The sequence below is a fragment of the Protopterus annectens genome, chromosome 14.part0 (genome assembly GCF_019279795.1).
Source record: "Protopterus annectens isolate FY-2018-M chromosome 14.part0, PAN1.0, whole genome shotgun sequence".
Taxonomy (NCBI): Eukaryota; Metazoa; Chordata; order Ceratodontiformes; family Protopteridae; genus Protopterus; species Protopterus annectens.
In genome coordinates, this window is record NC_056748.1 from 173,956,390 (window position 1) to 173,981,353 (window position 24,964).

A 24,964-nucleotide genomic window follows, 5' to 3' on the forward strand; every position below is an offset into this window, starting at 1 on the left:
TTAGAGAAAAAGCATGCATACATATTTGTCAGGAGCAGCAAAAAGAGAGCTTCAGCAGCAGGGGAATGAGGAGACAGGGCTCCATTCAGAAATTTTTTCTGTGGGTCATCAGAGAGGGGAGATTCAGGAAAATGTTGGTCTGCAGGACAACACAGTGGTTCTACGGTATAGCCTTCCCACTGTGATCCCAGTACCTTTACCATAGAAATTGCCGACTCTGAGGCTGCACCCCAGGCTACCTTCTGTGAACCTACAGCCATTACCATGGGAGAAATTCTGTCAGCATATGCAGATTCAACTTTAAAAATGCGGCCTGAATCAGCAGAGTTTGATACAGAAGGAGCCCGTACTTCTGTAGTGACAAGATATGTGGCATGTGATTTGCAGGAAGTGTTAGGTGTATCATTTGATCTAGGAACTTGGCCACATGGGATGAGTACAGAGTAGCTGCCATCCAGCATGGACCTGTGCAAGTGGTGTCGACAAAGTTCCTAGTCAACGAACAGAAAAGATTTACATCTGAGAACTATTTCCATATGCTTCCTAATAAGGAGACAGCAAAACACACTTGTTTGACATATTTAGACTCAAAAGATGCACTATTTTGCTTTCTATGCAAATTATTACGACTTTCTAACCATCTTCTCTGGTCAGATGGTTATAAAGCCTGGAGAGATTTCTAAAGTTTTACACAGCCATGACCGAGCACCAGAGCTTTTAGCATGCATGTTGAAGTGAATGAATTGGACAGTAGACTAAAGAGTAGGCAGACAATGGATGACAGGAGACGAGCAGTGGTTGGAAAAGAGAACTTACTGGCATGGTGTGTTGGAACGCATTATAGCTACTGTCCAATACTTAGCAGAATGGAACATGGCATTCTGTGGTACGAGTGATGCCCTGTATACCTATGGCAATGGCAATTTCTTAGGCCAAGTGCAGCTTTTGTCAGTTTGATTCTGTCATGAACATTTGTGTCATATTAGGAATAAAGAAGTTAACGGATCATTATCTTGGGAAGGACATACAAAATGAAATAATCCAGCTGATTGCAAATGTTACTTTAAGAACCACTGTAGGGAAGGTGAAGTATGCCAGGTAATTCTGACTGCACAACAGACATCAGCAGTCAAGAGCAAATGATTGTAGTACTTGGGTATGTGGACATTTCAAGGACTGCAACCACCGTTGAACACTTTCTGCAATTTGTCCCTGTGAATGATACAGCCAGAGCAGGACTTAAGGAAGCACTTCTTTAGATCACTCAACATCATCAACTGGACATTGACGACTGAGGACAATGCTATGACAATGGCAGCAATATATATGGGAAATAAGCTGGAGTGCAGCCCCAGTTAAAACTGAATTCAAGGGCTTTTTATGCGCTATGTGCCTGCCATAATGTAAATCTTATAGTCAGTGATGCAGCACATTTATCACTACAGGCAGTGTCTTTCTTTGGATGTCTGCAGAACATTTACTTACTCTGTTCAGCAACAACAAGCTGATGACGGCTATTGAAATGACACATAAACATCACTATGAAGCCACTGTCTGAGACTAATTGGGAATGCAGGACAGAGTGTTTCAAGGCAGTATAATTTCAATTGAAGGGACACATGGAAGCATCACAGCTGATAGGTGAACAAGTGATGCTGCAGCATATCAACAAGCAAGGGGACTGTACTCAAACTTATGTCGTATCAATTCATTGTATGTTTAGTGGTTTTGGTATGATGTACTAATAGAGGCAAATCGTGCAAGCAAAGTTCTGCAGAGTCCATTGGTTGATATTTCTACATGTGTCAAAGTGTTGGCATCAACTAGGGACTTGCTGAAGAATTACAGAGCAATTAGGATTTCAATGTGCCATGGGTGAAGCCTCCAAGATAGCAGAAGAACTGGATGTTGGCACCACATTCATAGGTTCATAGGCGATTACTCTGCAAATGGCACAAGAGCCTTTGCAAGCCTAGCCAATAATACCCAGGATATGACAACATTATTTCTTACTACCCCATCCCATATCTTGGGAATTATCAGGGTAGTAGGTCTTTGCATACCTTTCAACCTATTATTTTATGCAGGTTCTGGGTCTGTGATTCCTTCCTGGAAGTGCAGATAATGGGTGGACTGATCCAGACTTTGCTCTGCTGCACAGTATTGCACTGCAGAAAGTATTACTTGGCTAATTGGCTTGCTTCTTCTTGGGCTTGGCTTGGTGCACATAATGCAATGGCAGAAGTTAACTTAAATATTAAAATTAACAGCTCCTCCACTCAGCACAATTGCTGGTCACAGTGCTGCTGCCTGCAGTGCTGCCCGCCCATCCCTGCTGTTCTAAATCCACAACATGAACACTCAGTTTATAAACATGCTTAAAAAGCCTTCAGCCGAATTCCGACAGGCTGGCAATCTGCCTCACAAAGCTGGTATCATCACACATGCCCCTGCACATGATGGCATCGGCAACAACTTCAACTTAAAAAAAAATTTTGAAAAAACTGAACTGAAGGTGCCATTCCGGAATTCATGGCGCCCCATTATTTTGCCCTCAAAACCAGTAAATACCAAGGAATTTGGTACAACTGAGGGGTATGAGGACACAAGACAGGATGAGAAAATTTATCTCCGGCTGTTTGACATCATCCAGCTCTAGGTGAAAGAATAATAATAAAAAAAAAAGTGTATATACTAAATTCAGCTTAGCAATGTTTGTAATATTGATCTTAGATACTTTCTTCTTTGGTCATGTCTGCTTAAGAGACAATGACATACCTCAGCAGACACACACCATTTCACAAAACCCGTCTGTATGTAGTTTTGCTGCCTCTGAGAGCACTGCAGGTACAGACATCTGCTGTGAGCATATTTCTGTGTCATGTATCCAATCCATAACATTCTGAATGTGTCAGACATTGACATTTAGCATCAACAATGTTTAAAAAAACTGACAGAAGCCAACAGATCTCAGTCATAGTGGTTCATATGGAAAGACTTCAGCCACTATGCATTAACTTTTAGTAAACTGATTAGTAGAAGTTGGCTTTTTTGTAGCTAGAGTGTGCATATTATATAACTGAGAGTAGCTTGAACTTGTATAGATATGGTTAAATGCCAATACAATATTGGTTAATGAATAGTCATGTGAATATTTTAGATGTCAAAGATATTGAGCTTGTCTGGTGAGTGCAAAGATAGAGGCCATCAGGAGAAGACGGAGTAGGTACAACTACCTTCATTGTAGTGACAGAAAAGCCACTGGAGACTGTTTTAACTGGGCTATGAAGGATAAGCAGTAAATTATCTAAATGAATTGGTAAGACTGATGTTAATGTGGATGTGGTACTTAGCATTCAAGCATATCACAATTATTCATTACAATAAGAGTGGCAAAGAAGGGGAAATTAATCATTTCCTGTTGAAATTAGCATTGTTTACTTCAGAACTGGTAGAACTGGATGACAAGCCAAGAAGGAAAAGTCCATGTATGTAAATAGAGTCCCAAAGGGGAAAGAAGGACTGGATTTTGCAGCGCAAGTAAAAAAAAACATTCTGGTGGAGTAGCCTGGTTGCTCAGCTAACTTTATTAACTCAGAAAAAGCTTATAGAGTACCTTTATCTTCATAGGCTCATAGGTTCATAGATTAGTACTAAGCTAACTGCCCTTGCGAGCCATTTTAAGCTTAGCCAATTATCCCTTGTGATACTTAAACCCTGCACCTTGTGTAAGGCAAACACCTTAACCATTAGGTCTCCCTCCCAACCCTTGAGACTTGTAGCCATATAGCCTTGCGATACTTGGTGTGATTCCAAATTTGGTATGGCAAAGAGCAAGTTCTACCTCTATTATAGCAGCATGGAAAAGTTTGTTTCATGGAAGAAATGTATTTATTTTTATTGAGAAAAAGGTGTCCAATTTATGCTAAAATGAGTGTAATTCTTCTGGTCATGCAAGCCTACAAATTAAAGGACTTTAGCTGACATGGCTATTCTAAAGATGTGTTTTTCCTACTGGAGTTAAATATTTTGCTGATGCAGATTTGACAAATTTCACTGGAGAGGGTATCTGATTTTGCAACTTTAAAAAATAATGGTATTTACAAGTACATACAGGAAAGTGAGAAGAGAATGTGCAGGTAGCTTTCAGACACTGAAATGAAGACTGTTTAGACTGTTCCAAGTATAATATGGGTAAATATGAATAGCGGCTGTACATTGAAGGACAATCGACTATCAACTACTTTGCTGAATGGTTGTGACAAAAGGTGAACTGCTGGGACTTCTACTTTAATTTTGTTTATCATTCTCAGCATCAAATAGTCGATCCTAAGAATTGACAAAGTAAGAGCTTAGAGCAGCTGCAACAATTTAAAATGTAAATTGTGTCAGAGTAGCCCATGACTTGAGCCTGTCATGATGCTTGCTAACTTCCTAAGCCATGAAATAAAAAGTGTAATGCAGTTTTGGCCTAAGATGCTTTTTTTATTTTGTATGCATCTACTGACAACTGCACTTATTATCACATTTTGAATTCAAATATCACTGACCTCTGACTGTAATGAGTCAGTCAATTTCAAATATCTGATTTTTTTCCTTTGATTTTATGACCCACACAAATCTAGTGTTATGTTTCAGGAGGGACATAAGTGAAACACAGTTTCAGTATTTTTCCTAGACTGAGGAGTAAAGTACAAGACCAGAATTCTATTGCTGACATTCTGTAGAATTATATGATCATAAAAATAAAGCAAGATGAAGCTGAAAGTTGGTAACAGCAGTGACTTCAAAACACAAGTGCACCAGTAAGACACTGTATATTGTACAGAGTTTTCAAACGTCTGTGTATTTTATGGATGTGTGTATGTGTGTGTAATATATATATATATATATATATATATATATATATATATATATATATATATATATATATATATATATACACACACACACACACAAAATGTCAGCACTTACAGTTATAAGAATGTGAGCACTTACAGTTATAAGAATGTGTATTTAAATTCTCATTTTCTGCTTATGTTGGCCTAGTTTGCCTACACCAACTGTAGGATGCAATAATTCAACAAACACAAACTGTGAAGTGTTTGCGTCTCAGATCCTGTAATAAATAGAATTTGCCCTGGACCTTTAATGCAGAGTTGCCCCCCCCTATTTTTTTTGGGTCTATTATAACAACGAATGATCAGATGATCGAACGTTATCTCGAATATACAAAACAGCGAACAACTAGAACAGCTTTTTTTTTTCTTCCCAGGGAAAATCGCTGTTCCCAAAAAAAAAATAATAAAGTGGGGGGATTCACCCCCACACACCTCCTACTTAAATACACTAACTCCGAGATTCCACTACAGTGGAGGAAATGGCAAAACCCGGACGGCCGGCCAGCGACTTCTTTCCCTGAGAAATTTGCTGTTCCAGCCATTTGCTAGGTTCGACTTCTAGTGTTCAAACTAACAGCGTTAGATCATCTGATCGTTTACTGTTCTAAAGTAGACCCTTTTTTTACACAACCTACTCTAATGTGTGATAAGTCAATAAGTTGTATTATTTTTTAAGAACTCACCCCTGTTGAAAAGGTATTCACAACTTTGCATTCAGACAGTTGTGCTGCTGCCTCAGCATATCAATATGACTAGTTATGATACTGCTAAGCTGAAGTAAGCTAGTAAAATGTGTGCATTTTAAAAACCCCATTGGAGGTCCATTGGTAAGATAATGGGCTGAATCCAGTCCCTGATTGTCTTTCTAGTTAGCCACTGTAACTTGTGTGGGTGGTACGGGATCACACCTCTCAACCTGGAATCATTAAAAAATCTGGACAAAGTCCCATGAAAAATAGGTATAACTGGCCAGAAATCTGTATGCTGATTAACATAAAATTTGCATACATACTTATGTAACCCCACTCACTGCAATGGAATTGTGATACCAACTTTTAAACGCAAACTGAAGTATTCATGAGTTTTTTGTAACCAGAGTTCCAATTTTCACAACCACTGTTTAAAGCATTACCTGCATTTCTTTTCTGGGCACTACTATAACTGAAATATTGTTTTCTCTATATGTATTTCTGAGCTGGTCTCTATTATACCTGCTTTGTTAGTTACTGCAAATGTACTATTGTTAACTGAAGAGGACAGTGCAGCTGCTATAGAGTGCATTTTAAAAAGTATTTTTACTTGCTAAACAGTGTTCTATTTACTGCCTCATATCTACTTAAGCTGCTTTTGTTGCAGAACAAAATTTGCTTAAGTTAACTAATATGTACTGTGCTGTTGTGTTTTTATTCTTAAACTTGTATACACTCCCTTAAAGTTCTTATAGTAACTGTCTATTGATTGTATTTTGTAAAATGATTTACTGAATATATTGTGTTCTGCTTCTCCCTCATTTCTGATACTTCTGCTGTACTAATCTCCCTTCTCCTAGAGCCTTCTACTCTACTTTCTATCCCTCCTCCTGTCTATTTGTTGCTTAATTCATTTGAAGCCCTTTTTATTAACCTTGTCTCCTATCCTCCCTGTCTAGTTCTGCTATTACTACACTGAGACACTATCACAGTGATCCTAGATCTTCTGTCCTACATCCCTCCAAAAAGCCCTGTCCTAACAGTTTCCCCCTCTTAGAGCTGCTGTTCTCAAATTCCCAGTGAGCACACTTGACCAACTAACCCAGCTTAACTGGCTCTCTCACCCCTTTGCAGCTTCCTTGTGGCAAGAAATACAAGACTTCAAGTCTGACCTGCAAGGAAACTATTAGTTTCAGTAATCTTCCTGGTGTACTAGGCATGTTTATGTATAGTAAAACACTTTAGTGCTTATTTGACAAGTGGCACGCTCATTAACTCAAACAAATATTGTTGGACTCCCCTTCCCCTGAACTTTCTCCCTCCATTCCTCTTCTCTCTTTCTAGCAACACCAAGAGTTATAGCAAGTGTTAGGTTACTATTACCTGCATACATTTTTTACCTCAAAGAACTGCCTACTTTTAACTGTTCCACTGTCTTGTGGCACACATTCTTGTAGCACACATTCCCAACTGTTTCTACTGTGGTCTGGCAGGCTGCCTCAAAATTTCTGCCTGCTCTGTTTGCCCTCACTTCACTTGGGCTCACTCCTCTCCCCTCCCCCATTCCCATCCACCCCCACTTTAATTACCTTTTATAACTAACCATCTTAACCCCACCCTCCCTAACCAATCACACCCTGCCCCTCTTAAATAACACCTCCAACATCCTGACTCACTACACCTAACTCCTCCCACCCTTGCTGACTACTCTCATCCCCCTCCTCTAGCTGACTATTTCCCTACACCTTTCCTCTATCTATCAAACATCTACCCCCTTTCATATTCTCATCATCCTCCAATATATTCCTCCCTTCCTTCTTCTCCTAAGCAACCTCACTTCCTACCACATTCAGCTAAACCTACTCCCCTCTTCTGCCACCTCCTGTCTTATCACAATTGATATCAGCAGACACTACACCTCTCCATTTTCTCACTCACTTTTCTCAAATTCAATCATCCCAAAATCAGAATGTCTCCAAGATTCCCCACATTCCACAGAATTAAACATAAATTTCACTCCCCCTACCCCTGTACATCACTTCTCTTCCTCCCACTAAACATCCTTAAACTATCAGGTGACATTCACTCAAACCCTGGCCTAAACTCTAATTCATCAAGTCCTACCTATACCTCACAAACACTTCAGCAGGTACCTAAAGCTAGTTTCAAACATCTCTCCTATTCAATCAACATCCACAACATTCTTAATAAGATAGCTGAATACCACACCTGGATAGCCCAGTACTCCCCCAACATAGTGAGTCTCTCTGAAATATGGTTCAAATCACATAATGTCCGCAAAGAATTTCTCCCCCCTGGTTACAAAATTCTACATCTGGACAGAATGCACAAAAGGTGAAGGCATTACCATTATGTACTCTCACCTCCTATGCATATCTTCCCCCAGTTAACCCTCCCCCCTCTTTCACCCAGCTGAACTCATTACTGCCAACTGCAAACTCAACAATCATAAAACTCTAACCATAGTCGTCATCTGTATACCCCTTGGAGAGAACATAACCCTATTAGAACAAATCCTACAGAAGATGTCTGACAATATACATAATGAAACAATAATACTAGGTGATCTTGACATCAGTTGGCCCACCCTCATCTCTAATTCTTCCACCACCAGCATAAACCTATATGGATACACCCAACTTATCTCTTCACCAGCTTTTCTTCATAAACCACAAACACCTGCTCTATCTTGGATACTTGTCTCTAAGCCTGACTTCTATCACTACCGTGAATCCCTACCAGACTCAGTCAGTGTCCACTCCCCTATACATGTCCAAAGATTCTCTACCCACTTCTCGACCTCATAATTTTAAAGATTGCTGAATGCTAACTTACTTCAACCCGGATACATTCTGTAATTCTGTCTCTACTAATGAATGGTCTTTCCTCTTTTTTCCCGACCACTAAATGAAGCTGTCCTTCAGTTCAACTCCATCTTCCTAAACATTCTGAACTCCCTTGCCCCTCCTAGAACTGTCAGTCAAATCGTGGTGTTCTCCTTGGCTCTCCAACTCTACTCAGTCTCTAATCCATAACAGAGATTGCGCCTGGAAACTCTGGACTAAGACTAAATCTCCCATACACTACCAACAGTATAGGGATCTCCAAGATTTAACCAAAAACACATACACTCTGACAAAAAGAACTACTACCTCTATCCCAAGATACTGAACCCAGGAACCCTATAACATTTTGGAATGCTGTCAACAAAATTGTCCACCCAGAAAATCCTTAACTCCCAACCCCTGCCCCAATAACACACCCGTTGAAACTGCTTCAATTTTCAGTTCATACTTCATATAGATACCAGCAGCAAACTTATGACAACTGTCCACTCAACCAGCCCCACACCCCGTACCACCTGGCAACTGCAAAACAGTCCATTCTCACTAGAACCCATTCCAACTAGCTACATCAAAAAACTTCTTATCAAACTTAAATCAGGTTCCCCTTCAGCTGACAACCTGCCGCTTCTCTTCCAAAAAGCTGCTGCTGACTCCATAGCATATCCTGTCTCCATCATAAACCACTCAATTAGTGAATCCACTGTTCCTGCCCTCTGGAAAAAGTTCCACACTATACCTATCCACAAAGGTGAAATTCTGTTGCACTCTATCGACCTATTGTCATACTCTCCCCTCTCCAACATTCTTGAGCACTGTTTATAAACAAATTTTTAGCTTATCCTGCTCTTGAAAAATTAATTATCCCTACTCAACATGGCTTCCATCCCCACCACAGCACCACTACTGTACTTATTTCTTTTACTAACTCCTTCTTCCTAGCTAGCGACAATGATAAACTAGTGTCATGCATCTTTTTAGATCTCTCCAAAGCCTTTGACACGGTCTCTCACCCCATCCTCCTCTCCAAACTGTCAACTCAACCTCTCCTCAGCAACCATGTCCTAGTTCAATAGCTACCTCACAGACTGCAATCTAAAATGGCTCTTGGCTCTTTCTCCTTTTCTCCCCATCAAAATGGGCATTCCCTCAAGGGTCTATTTTAGGCCCCCTCCTTTTTAACATTTTTACTAACCAACTTCACACATCCTGTCCTCAGTCTTCCCTCATACAGTACACAGATGACTCCACCATTTCTATCGCTGACAGTCCCACTGACCTACTAACCCTGACACAAACATCTTTCAACCTCACTGGAACATGACTTACTAACAACCAACTCATACCAAACCCTAAAGACAAAACTTCTCTTCCTCCCAAAATCCCTTTATCATACTAAATCATTCTCCATTTCTTCCCTCAACAATACTACATTCACAGCTGAATCACACACTAAACTGCTTGGAGTAATAGTGGACGATCAACTAAAATTTGACCTTCATGTAACTTAACTGCATCAAGAAAACCCACCAAAAGCTTTGTTTACTCTACAGAAACAAAATGTTCCTCACTTTCCTCACTTGTCTCCCTCTATAAGCCCCCTCGATCCATCAAAAACTCTAACCAATGTCTCTTACAAATTCACAAACCTACAAAATCTATTGGACAGAATCACTGCAGGTACTTCCCTGCTCTTGCATGGAACAAGCTCTCCATGAACCTTAGAAACACTTCCTATATCAACAAATTCAAGAAAACTCTCAAAAGGTACCTTAATAGCACATGGATTTGCCTCTGTAATCATACCACATGAACCCACCCCTTTCTCTCTCATTATCCTCTCCTATTCCTCCCTTCCCTACTACCATAACTCACTTAACTGCTTTGTATTGTATAAATACCCACTGAAGATAACCCATTCACATGTTTTACTGTATATTTCTTTGCTATGTTTTTTCAAGAATGTTATAATGCCTCTTAGTATACTGTACTCTGGAGCTTTATCTACATTTACTTAACTGTTTTACTATAAGTTTTTCACTGTATTCAGCTTCAATTTTGTAAATGTTCTTGCTTACTTGTACTGTGGAGCTTTACTCCCTGGGCCTCCACTGAAAAGGGTTTTTGCTCAGATGGACTATCCTGGTTAACAAATGTCAAATAAATAAACACAAAATAAACAGAAGAACGGTGTTTTAAATTAAAGCAAACTGCAATTAAATTGAGCAAAAACAAGAAATAGTGTGCAAACCATTAGCCAAAAATGTAAACCAATCAGAGCATCTTCTAGTTGGCAGGTCTAGCCGATTAAACATTTTCATGCACTGCTAGCCTTGAGTGAAAACCTTATTCCTTAGCTTTCCCACAATTCGAAAAGAGTTAATTCTTTTACAGCTAGATAATGCAAAATGTTTGCGTACTGACCCAAACAAAGACTTTTCTTAAGAATTAAAAGGAAAAAAAAAAACTTAAGGTAAAGCAAAAAATTTAAAGTAAAACAAGAGCAAAAGACCAAATAAAAAAACTTAGCATGTGAAATATAAACCAATACATCCCAAATAAACATTAAACAGATTTATCCAGCAGGTATTATGGTTTACAAAGCAGTATTAGCTATCCGGTATCCTTTTAAACCATGTCCTTTTCAGTCAGTAACACCAGCACCATGACCATTCTACCTTTTTTTGCTTATGTAACATTCAGCAGCATACACAAGTGTGTTAACCTGGAATATTTATACAAACAAAGCAAACTTATTTAAACAACTGCTTCTACAGACGTGCAATACTAATACAAATTTGGAGGCGTGTCCATATTCATTAAGGATATCCACACCTCCAGGCTAGTTTCTCAGCATAATGCATCCGAGATTATCCAAGTGCAACTAACTCTGGGCAAGACCACAATCCAAATTGTAGCTTGCTACAGATCCCCCACTATGTCCCAGGATTCACACTCCTCATTTCTTGATACACTGGAAAATATTAGGGTACAACCTAATAATGGGTGATTTCAACTACCCCACCATTAACTGGGAAAACTACTCCTGTACCAACTCTTGTGCTGAACGTTTTCTGGACTTCATAAATTCCAAGCCTTGGATCAACTTATCCACACCCCCACCAGGGGCAGCAATATCCTATACCTGGTCATTCCCAACATGGGCAATTGGTATTCCACACCAGAGGTCAATTCCTCGTTGGTCAGATCCAACCAAAAGCTAAACGGCCTAGACATCCGCATCCTACTCTCACCCCCCCTTTATGAAACCAGAGTAAAAAAATTTCTCCAAAGCCAACTTCACACTTCTTAAGACAGAAGTGGCAAGCTTCACAACACCCATGCAGATGGACAATAGACGTACGACTGCTGAATCCTACACAAATGCACTTTATAAACACTTACATGAATGTATGGATTGTGCAAACCCTAACAGAGCCAAGATGCTATCCTCCAAAAAAAAAAAGGAAGCCAATCTGGTGGTCCCCCTGTCATAAACTCTACAACAGAAGAAAGAAACTGTTACAAGAAAGAGTAAAATCCCATGATTGGAGGAACTCGCTGGTCAGCCTCAGTAAGAAGCTGAGATCCCTTTTAAAATCCTCCAAAGCTGGTTAAGAAAACAAAATCACCACCGATTCTAAAGACAACCACAAAGCATTCTATAGCGGTCAAGAATCTCAATGGCAACACTCAGATCTGCAATGAGGTACAGCACAATGGCACTAAACATTACAGAACCAACTGATTGCCAGCATCCTGGCAGATAGGTTCAGTGCTAACTTTACCCGCCTCTCATCCCCTAAAGGACCCATCTCTATACCAAAAGAATGCAAAGTTCCTGTAATCATGGCTGCACAGGTAAAAAAAAAACACTCTCCAAAGCCAAGAACACAGCATCCATGGGACCTGACAACATCCCAGGCTGTGTTCTACACGAACTACAGAATGAACTGGCACCTCACCTAAGGCTTTGTGCCCACTGAATGGTGCATAGCAACGGGTATCCCACTCCACAAAGGGGGAGCCACCATGGACCCTGGGAACTACTGCCCCATTAGCCTGACGACCCTGGTCTGCAAGGCTATGGAAAGTATCATCATGGAACTTATAAGCAATGACACTGGTAATCTCTAAACTCTGGACCCCACCCAGTTCAGGTTTGTAAAAGGCAGATCATGTCTCCTAAACCTGTGACTTCTTTGAAGCAGTCAAAAGCCGTAGATGAGAGTAAGGTGGTTCACACAGCCTATCTAGATCTTGCAAAGGCTTTCAACACCTTCCTCCACTCTGGAATTATAGATAAACTCACTAAACTAGATATAAATCCCTGTGTCACAAGATGGGTTACTAACTGGCTCACCCAGACTGTGAAAGCAGCAGACTCCAAATCCAACTTCAGACCAGTGACAAGTGGAGTAACACAAGGTTCAGTTCTGGGTCCTCTCCTGTTTGGTATCTACTTCTCTGAAGTACAGACTAACACAGAAGGTCTTTGGCTAACAAAGTTTGCAGATGACTGCAAACTAGGAGCCATAATCAAAACTCCTAACAATGTGGACATCCTACAAAAGGGCCTCATTGAGACAGATGCCTGGTGTCAAAGACATGGCCTCAAGCTCCGTGCCAAAAAGTGCATAGTCATCCCTTTTGGTAAAAACTCTGTACCATGAACTACCACACAGCCAGTAGTCTAACACCAAAAGTGTGATAAGAGACCTTGGGACACAGGTGGACAGTAGTCTCTCCTTTGATAGTCACATAGCCACAGTAGTCAGTAAATCCTTCTACGTGGCACACCTCATCACAAAAGGTTTCTCATCCAGGAAAAAAGAGGTCAATGTTCCACTCTACTCGTCATTCATTAGACCCATTATAGAGTACAACGGACCTTTTAGTATGTACCTCACAAGACATCTACAACAACTGGAAAGGCCGCAGAAATACCTCACAACTGGATAGGCCACAGAAATACCTCACAATGAGGATTACTGGCCTCAAACAGATGCCCTATGCAGACCGTCTCAACTCCAGCTTTACTCAGCCACATATCGCCTACTCAGAGGTGATCTCTGCCTAACATACAAAGCTATGTCAAACCCAGAGCTGTTAGACATGCTCCACTTGAAGAAATTCCAGCTACACTCTCTAGGGATCTAAACCTTGTCACCGCAATACAGAACATGCTGGAGGGGTAGATTCCTGTCACAGACTTCCCATACTCTGGAATAAACTACCTATCTATATCAAACAAAGCTCCTCATTAGCACTATTCAAGAAAAGTCTTGATTGAATGGGAGATAGGAAATTCACTCCGCGGATCACTTCTGTGGCTCTGTTTGACAGGGGCACAGGAAAATAATTTTCTTGGGTGGCAAAAGCCAGGGTACCTTTTGGCTAGGCTTATATAGGCCCTAGGGCCAATAGCCTAGTACCTACCTATGAAATGTCCCGTCATTTGCAGCTCTCAACTGTATGCTGCAAGTCTACAATACTATTTAATTTAACTGAAAGATTGAGGTCAATGTCTGTTCTGTTTTTTTTTTTTTTTTCTTTATTCCTAACTGTAGAGGAGAAAGTTGAGCTGCCACGGTCTGTTTGTTCTCATCCTGACTGCTGTGTGTGTATTCTTCCTGTGTTCCTCCTGATCTTCCTGGATCTGGGTCTCCGGGGTCTGGGATGTGATGGGAGTGGGATTCCTGGAGCTGCAGGGAGCAGATGCTGGGTGGATCAGTGTGGGACTCCGAACTCTGCACACAACTTGAACTTGCACTGCAGCAGCACTTTATCTTTCTTGGCTTGCTTGGCTGTCAGCCTGCCACTGACAAAAGCAGAAGAACGCAGGCAGATCTTAATTAACCTACTTAATTTTACTTTGCTTGAGTGTTTTCTTTTAATATTTAATAAAGTGGGCAGAAGCTGTAAAGCTGCTATGTGTGCAGTGCTGCTGATGTGAGTGAACGTTCCATAAAAATTAATGTAGTGAGTAGTATGACTCAGAGTGTATGAATGAACGTGCAATACATTATAAAAAGGTAAACTTTACAGACAGTCCGAGCCCTGTTCCAATAGGTTGGCAGTCTCCCCCACAAAGCTGATGTCATTGCACATGCCCTGCATGTGATGACATCAGCTGCAACTTAAAAAAAGAAAAAAAAAGGGAATTAAGGGGGCCACTCGAATTTGTGGCACCCCATTATTTGGACCTTTAAACAGGTAAATACCAAGGAATTTGGTACGGTTGAGAGTTTTATATGGGATATATCTGCTCTTATTACTGGATCGCTTTTCACTAGTTAAGTTAATGAAACACTGAGTACCTCCTATTAGGGCAGGGCATAGTATTGGGCTGGCTGGGCATTGAAGTGTTCACTGAACTGAGAGGCAAGACCAAGCCTGTTACTACTTAACAAATTTCCAGATAAAATATTTAGAAAGAAAAAAAAATCACACTGGCAATCCCTCCATCCATCCTCAACCCCTTTTCCCATTTTGCACATGGGGTCGGGCTGTCACTTCCACAGTGAGAGAATTAGCTCGAGCCAAGGTTTAAACTGTCGGGTAGCTAGCCCTGCCACAGTAGTTAATTCGCACCCATTATTCACGCACACAATCTTACCTATGGCCAATTTAGTGTCCAATCCACCTACTGCATGTCTTTGGAATGTGGGAGGGAAAACGAAGTATCCGGAGGAAACCCATGTGACCACGGGGAGGAAATGCAGACTCCGCACAGAAGGCACCCCAAATGAAAATCAAACACTGGCAATATCAGCCCATTTTGTTAAAGTATGCTGTTTTCTTACATGTGTAGGTTGGTGAAAAACAAGGCTCTTATGCATCTTTTTTTTTATTACAATTCTTTTTTGCCGGCTGTTGCATGAATCAGTACAGATACAGCAGTGTAATTTTATGTGTGAACTGCAGTGTGGTGTAGTTACGGAAAACAAATGTGTATTTTTTATTAGAAAAGAAAATCAAAACTATACTTGTTTTCTGAAAACAATATTTTTTCTTTGCTTATACACTGGTTGACATAGATTCATAAATATTTAAAGGCTGAGTCTTATGACTATTCTCACCCTACAAGTTCCCTCTCTGACTGCATCCTATCTACAGGTGGGCTGTACCAGTCAGTCCCGGAATGCATTTGTGCATATGCATTTAGTCATCACATTGCTTCACATGCAGGGGAGGTTTATTCCAGAGGCTTTGAAGGCACTGGGTTATAAATCTATCTCTCCACTGTGTTTTATTTAACTGAAGATTTAGGTTCCTAGTTCAAGCACTGGGGGAGCCAGTGGGACTTGCAGAGATGCATCACAACTGAGTCTCTAATGGTATGGTAAATGAGACAGATATATTCCCTCAAAAGTCAGTAAGATACTTAATAAAGGGAAACAGCAGACACTCTAGCCTCTCTTGATAGCTCTTTGGTGTCTTACTAATTGCTTGAAATGCTAAGTGTGGTACATTCTGAAGGGGGCACTGTACTCGGTAATTTGTCTTATCAGTTCTGATTACCTTACACCTTGAACATATTTCTTTGGCAATTAGCTGTGTTAAATAAAAGGATTTCCTGACACACTTTGTCACATGATGGTCAAAAGACAGGGAATTATCAATCTACAACAACCCCCCCCCCCCCCCCACTAAGAACGAGATGGGAAGAAAAAGATAATAAATAATGAGGCAAAGTTTTAATCGTATGCTTTTATCCACAAGAACTTCAGAATGCACCTAGAATGTGCCGAAAAACACTACATTTAAATTAGCATTGACCAATTAAAAACATTGATCCATAAACGTACAATTATATAATTATACAATAAACAATTTCTTAAAGGTACATAGTTAAAAACCCACCAAACTGACTGCCACTAATTAAAAACCCACCAAACTGACTGCCACTAATAAAAAAAAAAGAAGTTATGTCTTACTATAACGTTCCAGCTGTATTATTGATCCTCGTTCAGTCATTACACATGGGTATCGGTTCCGAGCCGGACATTTTCTAAGCTCGCATCAGCTTCAAACTCTCGAGCTAAACTCTTACCCACAATCCCCCTCTCCCTGTTACCTCAGATTGAGTTTGCGAGTTAAAGAAGGTAGAGGCTACCTCTGGTCAAATAACCTAAGAGAACTGGACGGTGAGATCCACTTAGAAACCACGGAGGGAGGCTCTTAATGACTGAACGAGGATCAACAATATAGATGGAACGCTATGGTAAGACAACTTCTTTATCTGATATTCTTAATCCTCGTTCATTCCTTATGCATGAGACAGAGTCCCCAGCTACCTCTATTCCTGGGAGGCTCTCATGGAAGGACATTCCTGAGCACCACAGAACCGAAAGATGCTCTTCCACTGGAGGCCAAATCCAATTTGTAATGATTGATGAAGGTATGAGGTGTAACCCAAGTTGCAGCTGCACAGATGTCATGTAAAGAAGCTCTGGCATGGAAGGCAGCAGAAGTTGCTACCGATTTTGTTGAATGAGTTTTCATGGTAGTAGGCAAACAGATATTACATTGTGTGTAAATAAAGCTCACACAGTCCTTCAACCATCTAGCTAATGTGACCTCAGCAACAGCAGATCCTAATCTAGATCCAGAAAAGGCCAAAAATAACTGGTCAGATTTACGAAAGGGTTTAGTCCTGTTCAAGTAAAAACGGATTTGCCTGTGTATATCTTGGGTATGTATGCAATACTCTCCTCTGTTTGAATGGTTGGGAAAAAAAAACTGGCAATTCAATGGCTTGATTAATGGACATTTCAGAGATCACTTTAGGCAGACATGATGGATTAGTTCTCAGAGACACACTAACTCTATGAAAAATCACGTATGGACTCTTGATAAAGTTTGAAGTTCAGAAATACATCTGGCCGAAGTAATAGTGTCCAAAAACAAGGTTTTCCATGACAAATACTTGATGTCGCAAGAAGAGGCAAGTTCGAAAGGTACCATTGTCAGAGTTTGTAAAACTAATAAATCCCATGGTTGAACAGGTTCTCTAAAAGGTGGTTTCAGATGATTCACACCTTTTATGAAGGTCTTGCACAATTTATGGGACATGAGGAATCTTGGACACCCTCATGAAAATTAGAAATTGCAGCTAAATGAACTCTAATGGTAGACCCGATTGAAACAGGTCGGCCAGATAGTCTAGTATTATCGACACTGGTGCTGAAAAGGGGTCTACTTATCTTTCAGCCAACAGGTAAATCTTTTCCACTAGCTCAGATAAGTAATTCTAGTGGAAGCAATGAGAATATCACGTACTGGTGAAGGAATATCATTCTACCTGGCAATCAAGGGAATTGGAGTAGCCAAGCCATTAGCTTCAGGCTGTTCAGATTGGGATGAGTCCGGTTCTGTGGGTGTGAGATCAACTCCGAGATTGGATGGAGAATCCATGATCGATCTAGTAGGTGAGGCCAAAGGAATGGGAACCAAATCTGTCGGGGCCAATATGGTGCAATGAGGATTACCTTGCTCTTCAACCGCCGGGCTTTCTTCGGAAAATGGGGAATGACAGGAAAGGGCAGAAATGCGTAGAGAAGACCCGAGGGCCAATTGTGGACTAGAGCATCCCTGGGTGACTGTCCCGGATCCCGGAGGGGGAATCCGGGCAAAGTAGTTTCTGCACTTGTAGTTGGTCGGGGATGCAAAGAGGTCTCAGCAAGGACGGCCCCAGCGGTGGAAAATATCTGTCGCTATCAAGGGATTCAGGGACCACTCATGAGGTTGAAGGATGCACCTGCTGAGTCTGTCTGCTATCACGTTGGAACTCCTGGGAGTGTGCGTTGCTAGAAGAAAACTGTTGGTAGCCATTGCCCATTGCCATATCCTTATGGCCTCTCGACAACGGGGGTAAGATTTGGTTCCACCTTGCTTGTTGATGTACCAGACCACCGCCATGTTGTCTGATTGAATTGCAATTGTCCCAGACGGCAGCAGGGGATGGAATGCTTGCAACGCCAGAAGCACCGCCCTCAGCTCTAGAACATTTTATATGCAGATGGGACTCCAGTTGGGACCAAGTGCCTGGGACTGTCTGTCCCTGACATAGCCCCCTCCACCCCATCAGGGAGGTGTCTGTGGTCACTGTGGCCTTGGGATGCTGGGGGGAAAAGGGGCAAGACCACTGTGAGAGATTGTGGCATCCACCAATTTAAATCCTGTTTGCACCTGTGGGTTACTCAAATCATGGCTGAAGGAGGGTGCTGAAAAGGATACCATTAGGTGAGCAGTAGCCATTGTAGAAGCCTCATGTGAAACCTGGCCAGGGGAACAATGGTGATGGAGGCTGCCATGGAACCCAACAGCTGTAGAACCGAGTGAGCCGTGGATTCTTCCTTTGAAAGGATTGGAATTAGTTGTTGCTTTATCCTTAAAATGCTGTGCTCTGGAATAGCAGCTCTGCAGTTATGTGTCCAAGATAACCCCTATGAATTCTGTCGACTAAGATGGGGTGAAATTGGATTTCTGACAGTTTATCGTTATGCCTAGCCTTTGAGCAGCGAGGAGAGAGTATGCCAGGGCTTTTTTCCAGTAGATGTCTGGTGGGGGAAGAAATGAGCCAGTCGTCTAGGTATGGAAACACCTGGAATCCTTGAAGTCACAAGTGAGCTGTGACAACTGCCATGCACTTTGTGAACTCTCTGGGGGCTGTAGAGAGTCTGAAGGGCAGTACTCTAAACTGGCAGTGACTGGCTCCCACATGGAAGCGCAGAGATCTTCTTGATGGCCTGTCCACCTTTATGTGGTAGTACGCATCTTGAAGATCTATAGAGTACATCCAATTGTCGTTTTCCAAAAGCGGGAGGATAGACTGTATAGTGACCAACTGGAATTTTTGTACTCTCTCTCAAACTTGTTCAATACACTGAGATCCAAAACTGGTCTCCAGTCCCCAGTTTTCTTTGGCACCAAAAATAGTCTTGAGTAGAATCCGGATCCTATCTGGTCTGGAGGGACTATTTGGATGACTCTTTTTTTTCTTAACAGCTTTTCTATCTCTAGTGTTGCTTCTTCCCTTTGACTGGGTAGAACGTCGGGAAGATATTTTGAAGGGACGGGACAAAGATCGAAGGGGATATGATAACCTCTGGTTATGATCCTTTATACCCAAGAATTGGTGGTGATGGTTAGCCAGGCAGAAGGGTACAAGGAGAAACGTCCCTCAACCACCTCCAGAGGAAAGGAGTTGGGCCGCTCTTCAGGAGCGTTGGTAGTATTGACCATGGAAAGAATCCCTGGAACCCTGGTTACGCGGTCCCCCTCTGCCCTGAAAGAGTCTTCCCTATGAGTTTCCCCCTCTGCCTCTGGGGAGAACTCGGCCTGTGTGTCACGGAAACGACCCTGAGATTTCTTGAACCATATCTTCCCACTCTTTTTTGGTTTCAGGAGAAAGCACATTGAGGGGAAGAATAACTGACACCTATGGTAGAAAGGGTCTTACCGTCCTGCTCACATCTGGCCAGTGTGCTTTTAATTTTGGACCCAAACAACAAGAAAGGCTCAATGGGGGTATTAAGAAAGGAAGACTGAAAAGGTTCTGCAAAGTTGTGCAAGCGCATCCAGGTGTGCCGTCTCACGACCGCAGCTGAACCCGCCGCTCTAGCTGCTCCTTCTGATGCGTGAGATCAATCGCATAGAGGAGTTAGATATAGACTCAATGGTGGCCAGCTGAGAGGCCACTTTGTCACAGACCTCATCAGACACTGCACCAGCCAAGGTTTCAGAGAGCTCAAACCAGATCCCTTTGAAGCCTGGTAAAATGTGCCATATAATTCAGGGACCTGATAGCAAAGGTAGCTGAAGCAAAGGTGCACTTCCCTATTCTGTCCAGGGCCCGGGACTCTGTTAGGCAGATGATCAGTCTGGCTTTCTTCTTCAGCCAGATCCTTTTGTTGCGGCCACCACCACCAAAGCATCTACAGGAAGACCTTTGGACCAATGGGGATCCGAAGCAGGAGGGGACAAGATCTTATATGGCCTCCGGGGAATAGCTTCGGTATCAGGGGCCTTCCAAGCATGCTGCACGATGAACTTGACGAGTTCATCAGCAGGTGGAGTAACCCAGGAGGTAGGGGGCCGGGTGCAAAAGGCCTGCAGGAACACAGATTCCTCAGGGGTTGGATTAGAGGACTGACAGTCACCTCTCTGTTTCAGGACTTCAAGGATATCGCCAAAGGATACCTCAGAGTGTGACCGAGGGGACCCTTCCCCCTCATCAAAATCTGTGTCTTCAGTGAGGGACTTATCTGTAGAGTCCATGTGCTTCCTCTTGCACGAACTTTTCTGGTGGACCTCCTCAGTGGGAGAAGCTGGGGAAGACCATGGAAAGGGGATTCCTGAGGGAATATGTCCTGAGTCCCTTGCACCCGGTATCCGCTAGGTGCGACTTGTGAAACCAGTGTACCAGAGGAGGGTGGAGGTATAGACAGTCCGGTATCACCAGCAGCAGCAAAAGCCTTCTCCATCAGTTGGAAGGCTGGTCCACTGGGAGAGGAGTGTATATCTAGGATAGGGGGCACCCCTCCCCTAAGTGGCTCAGCCTGACGACCCGGAGTCCCTAGATGGCTGTGGAGCAGCAAGCTATGCGTGTCACAGCTGACATCCTGAGTCGTAGCAAAACTTTCCTGCCATGAAGGCAACTATGGTTCCTTAGTGAGATCCATAAAGGAAACCGCAGAAGGGGAAAACTGTACTATATCCATGGACTTCACCCATCTCCAAAGACACCTTCTTATTCTCCTCCTTCATTGCCTTTGATCACCTCCCAAGGAAGGATAGTTCCTGAAGGGTGGAATACCTCTGGCCAAGAATGCCTGGTCCACAAGACGCAACACATCTTGTTCGGAAAGGCTTCTAGTGGACCTCACAGAGACTGAGGGAGAAACAGGCCTGTCCACAAGAGGCAGACTCAGTGCCTATCTCATCTGACCACACTGAGGACAACGGTGCCGAGAGACACTGGACTACTGTTGTCTGCACTGAATAAGTCATCAGTGCCAATGTCAATGTCTGCACCGACACAGGGATCGGTGCCGAAGTGGTTATCTGTGCCAAAGCTGGAACTGACAAAACCAGAGTCAACAATAAAGGTCTTGGTTCCGAGGAAGATGTCAGAGCCAACGCGGTCAAGGTCTGCGGCGACTGAACGGTTGGTGCCGATACAGTGGTAATGGTCTGAACCGAGGAGCCCCTTGGTGCCGATATGTAGAAGGCTGCAGGAGAGGATGGAGCCGAAATCACTAATGGAGCCGAAGGCCTCGGTGCCGAAAGCACTGGGGCTGACTGAGAGCTCCGGAGTTGAAATTTTAGCCTTTTTAGGTTTTGGTTGGTGAGAGTCCCCAGCCAGGGGCGGAGGCAAGGATTTAACCTTAGAAGAAACATCCATTTTCTTATGGGCTTTAGGAGGAGGTTGAGACCTCTGACCCAGAAATAGCCTCTGAAAAGGGAGATTTTTTAGAAGTCCCTTCAGTATCAGCTTATTTTTCCTTTCTAACAAATTCCTATTAGAAAAGTTCTCACAAATAGTACAAGGTGGTTCAACAGATAAATGGGAAGCTCCCAAACAATAAACACATAAAAGTGCGCATCAGAAGTAGGCAGTTTGTGTCCGCAGTTAGAACACAGCTTAAATCCCAGACTACCTTTTTTTATCTGCCATATTAACTAATAAAAAAGTACCAACGATGGTACAAGACAGTACCCGAAGGTATGAAAGAAGGGGAAAAGGATTACCAACGATGGTAAAGAGAAGATTACCTCGCGGTAAAAAAGGTAAGTAAAGGACTGAAAAAACCTAAGGAAATTATGAACGCTAGATGCGATAGGGCAAGAGACAATAAAATATCAACTTTTCTGACAGAAAAGTAAGTTGTAAAGCAATTGAACAACAACTGACTGTACTTAGCTCAAGAGAAGTAGCTTGACACGACTGGATGGCAACGCGGCAAACGAAATCTGGGGTAACAGGGAGAGGGGGATTGTGGGCAAGAGTTTAGCTTGAGAGTTTGAAGTATGACGCGAGCTTGGAAAATGGCCAGCTCAGAACCAATACCCATGCGTAAGGAATAAATGAGGATTAACAATATCAGATAATATATTCAATGTATAATCTTCCTTCTATTTTTCAAAAAACACTTTATGTTAATACTTTCATTCAACCCAGGATGTTGATCAGCATTTAACTTAATTTTCCACTGAGTTTCTAAAGTCTCTAATTTGTTTCTATAATCCCCCTTTCTTATCTTAAGGAACTTGTATAACAGCAAATATTTTTCCACTCATCACATTTCTTAGAATGTTTGACTAAAGTATTATGAAGATACCCTGTTTTAACGGAATATAAATGTCCCTTAATCCTGTTTTCCAATCTACGAGTGGTCATACCTACATAAAAAGAGGGACAACCAGAACACAGCCCTATGTAAACCACACCTTTCATTTTACACATATATATCTACCATTAATTTTAACTTCTAAGTGTTGTAAAGAAACATAAGGGGAAACTTAAATGTATCTACAAACATTGCAATTACCACAAGGGTACATGCCTAACTCTTTGTTGGTAAAATGAGTTTTAATAAAGCTGTTAGCCTTAATATGTTTTTAATGCTGCTGTACTCTTTGTATACAAACTTGGGTCTTTCACCAACAACTTCCAACAGTTCAGCATTCCTCTCTATAATTTTCCAATTAGAAACAAAGCCTTGAATACTTCCACTATCTACTGACATAGCTAATGCAAACTCCACTAAACCTTCTTTACCAACACTTCTTAAAATTGGTGTTTAAAATTATTAGCATCACTATATAATATCATAATATGGGTTGAAACAATTCTTTCCTTTTGTTACAAACTACTTCAGCTGTTTGACATATAAAATTCAAGATCATACCCCCTGTCACAAAACATGAAAATAATATTCAAAGCTTCTAACTTAAATTCTTCTTTGGAAGTCATCCTAGAGGCCCTGATAAATTGGCCTCTAGGAATCTTCTTTTTCATGAATCATGGGTATCCACTCTTAAAATAAGTTACCATTGAAAAAGATGTTTTTCCTGTAAATCTTAGAATCTTTTTTTCTTCTCCAAATTCCAATGTAACTGAATATCCAAAAAATGAATATTTATTCCCACTTCACCCATAGTAAATCTAAGGAAATCAGAGATTATTTAATTCGGTCACAAAATCAATTACTTCACTGTCATTGAGATCTAATATGAAAAAAGATCATTGATAGATCTTTTGTAGAATACAATATTTTTGTAATGTTTGCTAGTGGTTAGTACATTTAGTTCCCACCAAGCAAATACTAGGTTAGTGAAATCAGGGGCTACACTAGCCCCCATCACTACCCCCTTAACTCGTCTGTAATATGTTTGGTCAAACAAAAATTATTTTCCAAAATAACTTCCATTAAACAGCAACATACATACATTTCATTCATTGAAAATGTGATGTACTGATTTAAAAAACATCTCAACCAATCCAACCCTTCTATTAATGGAATACAAGTATACAAGGAACAAACCTCAACAGTTAGCATTTTAATGCTAGAGTGTTCATAGTTGTATTTTTGTGAAATTCTCTCAACTCTACTAAAAGTGCCATGAATCACATAAGTGAGTAATTTTTGTACTAAAGGATTAAATTTTATTTATTTATTTTACATTTGTTGACCAGGATGGTCCGACTGGATACATGTCCTTTTTCAGCGGAGGCCCGGGGAGAAAAGCTCCAACAGAGTTACATTGATAATTAGGTACAGTAAATGAGCTGAAAGAACTTAACAAAAACATAGGCTATTTACATACAAGTACAAGACTGCCATTACTATTTCTGAGATTACTACAAATGTAACATTAATAACATATTAGCAAGGACGGTAGGCAGTATAATGACATAGAGTTAGACAGGATACATATTTCTTTATCACAGTATACAAAGTACTTATCATCTTAGCTAGTTGTTTATGTTTTAGTTAATGGCACAGAGCTAGTCTGAATTTGAGCAAGGACATAGCCAGTGTGACTTGAAGTGGAGTTTTAGACTATTTTTGAATTGACTTAGAGAAGTTGCAAGCATGATGTTATTTGGGAGAGAGTTCCATATTTTACCAGTGGTGTTGGCAAATAGCGCGTCACCACCTAGGTTGAGAGATTTAGTTGTTTGGACAAGGAGACTGTTTGCTGAGCGAAGGCAGCTTACATTGGAGTAGGGAGTCATTAAGTTTTTTAGTGCTGGGGTATTCTCAGGTTGTTTAAGGATTTTGAAGGCCTCTATGAGTTGGGACTGGTGAAGAAGGTGTGGGAATTCTATCCATCCAAGCTTTTTCAGGTTAGTACAGTGGTGTGTTCTGTAGGGTAGGCCTGTAACAAACCTGGCAATGTGATTATAGCAGGATGAGAGCTTGGCCAGATCAGATTTGTTAAGGTGAGTGAGGACAGGAGAGGCATATAGTAGGGTAGACAGAAGGTGTGAACGGGC